The sequence below is a fragment of the Cyprinodon variegatus genome, unplaced genomic scaffold, assembly GCF_000732505.1.
Source record: "Cyprinodon variegatus isolate N-32 unplaced genomic scaffold, C_variegatus-1.0 Scaffold183, whole genome shotgun sequence".
In the NCBI taxonomy this organism is placed as follows: Eukaryota; Metazoa; Chordata; class Actinopteri; order Cyprinodontiformes; family Cyprinodontidae; genus Cyprinodon; species Cyprinodon variegatus.
This window is the reverse complement of record NW_015150636.1, coordinates 274,479-276,952: the sequence shown is the minus strand read 5'-3', so window position 1 is coordinate 276,952 and position 2,474 is coordinate 274,479.

Genomic DNA, 2,474 nt, shown 5'->3' with positions numbered 1-2,474 from the left:
CCGGTGCGCCTTATGGTCGTGAAAATACGGTAGAAGTATAAATCCTAATGTTGAAATTTAAAAAACTTCTGTAGTTGGAGTATCAACTTAAGCGTTTTTTACTGAAGTAAAAGTTTAAAAGTAACATTTGTAAAACTACCTAAAGTATAAAAAAGTAATGCAGAAAAAGGAATGTTAAGGACAGATGCTTTAAACCTCATACTGGTTACTGCAAAACCCCATTAAAGGAAAATCTTTCTACAATTCTGGAAAATAACTTCCTTACACTTCATTTTCTTAGTTTTATAAATCATGTAAACAGTGTCACATTTAACTTTGCATCATCTTGAAAAACTATTTTTTTTATTTGTGTCAAACAACAAGTTGAGTCCAACCACAGAGAAAAATGTCTGAATGAAACAATTTTTTTTGATGGTATCTATATTTTTTTTAAATACCAACAGGCCATAACGAGAATGATCTTAAATGAAATAGAAATAACAGGTCAATTTTTTAAATATGTGGAATAGAAATCAGAGATAAAAAAAATGAAAGGAGTAGAAGTAAAAAGTAAAATAATTACTCCTGTAAAGTATAGATGGACAAAATGTCTACTTATGTAAGGTAAAGAAGTATTTGTACTTTGTTACTTGTAGTCATTAAGTTGGGAGAGTCCAGTCCTCTTGGATGAGCCCTCCTTCAGCACATTCCTGCCTTTTTACAAGAATAATTATATCGACTGTATCAAATGCATTACTGAAATAAATTCCAGACACCAGTGTTACATCTCAGGTAAATCGAATATCATTAGTAACATTCAGCAGTGCCGTTTCAGTGCTATGATAAGCTCTAAAACCTGAATGAAGCTTTTCACAAATCTCTACTGCGTAAGCGGGAACACACTTCTCAAGAATTTTAGATATAGGTTTTTAACTGGTCAAATCATTCCGGTCAGTGGGTTCCTTAAAGTACAACAATAACGCCTTTCTATCCTGAAGAGGACATCAAGGTTTGAGGTAGAGAAGCAGGATTTCAACAAATGTGCAGTAAAGTGTCAAAACAATGCAACAGACATGTTGACAGGACTATAAGCCATTTGTTTATACAGTTTATTAGAAAAAAAGGTTGATTTAGGGTTAAGTAGTCCTACCTCAAACTACCTCAAAAGCCTCCAGTACACATTAAACAGGCCTGCGTCCTATGTACATATCAGATACCAGACACTATACAGATCATAACTTCAGTGTTTTTCTTGTTGCAAACATGCTAAATCTCCTTCATAGCTCCACAGTCCAATATAAGGGTTTTTTGGCCCAGTTGCTGACTCCTCCTCAGGAAGCTTTAAATAAGACCGCTTAGAGTGAGGCTTGTTCTCACCTTTGATTGTTTCAGATAGGATATTAGATTAGATTAGATGAGCTTTATTGATCTCACAGCAGAGAGATCTACTTGTCACATATCGGCATAGTAATTAAAGAAGGTGCAAACAAGTAGGAAAAGGGTGCTTGAAGAATAAACAATATATATATACAGTATATCAAGATAAATAAGGATTAAGGTGCAAGTGTATATGCATCACACACAATAAAAAACAAAATAAAGTTTAAGAAAATAAAAAATAAAAGGGGGTAACACAGAGATTTGAGGTCTCATATGTACAATCAGGATGGGTTATATAAAGGTGGATTGTCTATTTTACGTTTTTTTTTTTTTTTTTTTTGTTGAAGTGGAATAAACAACATTTGTAGAAGAATTCAAATATTTCCAGCTGGTTCACTCCTTATATTTTAACTCTCCTCTGTTGTTTCATTAACAGAAGGTAGCAAAATGCTTCACTTCAGTAATACATCGTCATTTTATCCCAACTAGTAGTTGTGGCAAAAGAATGCAAGCAAACAGGAAGCGCCAGAGACTAGCGTCAGAGAAAAAAAGCAGAGGTAGATATAATTACCATCAAACAAAAAAGCAATTGTGCATTGCACAATAATGACTTCACACCAAAGAAATTATTGAGACTATTTGCAAATTTAAAGTTACAGCGTGTAATCTTCAGGGACATCTAATGGTGCAAACTGGCTTCAGCAAAGTCTGTATCTTGTCAAGTGATGGAGAGGTTTGTTTACATAAATTTAAGGATAGTTTTCTTTTCTGTAGGATAAAAATTATATATTAGCCTTACTTACCGCTGTCACATTTAAGGATAATAGCCACATCTACATAGCCTAGTAAACTAGCCCCACCCGCCAGTGGCCAAAATAATTTTTGCCTGCGAGTTGGTCAAGCCTTGATCAATGCCCCAGGCCCTAAATCTGGCGGGCCAATCACAACGCAGAGATGCGTTTTGAATGTCTGGATGCAAAGAAGGCGGGGTTTCGAGGCCATGGCGACAAAGCTGTGCGACGCTGGAGAAAGCACAACAGTAGCGTGCACTGCGGCAGCAGCAGCTTTCAATGGAGCGCTCCATTGAAAGTTAAACGTTTTCTTTCTGTTGCTGT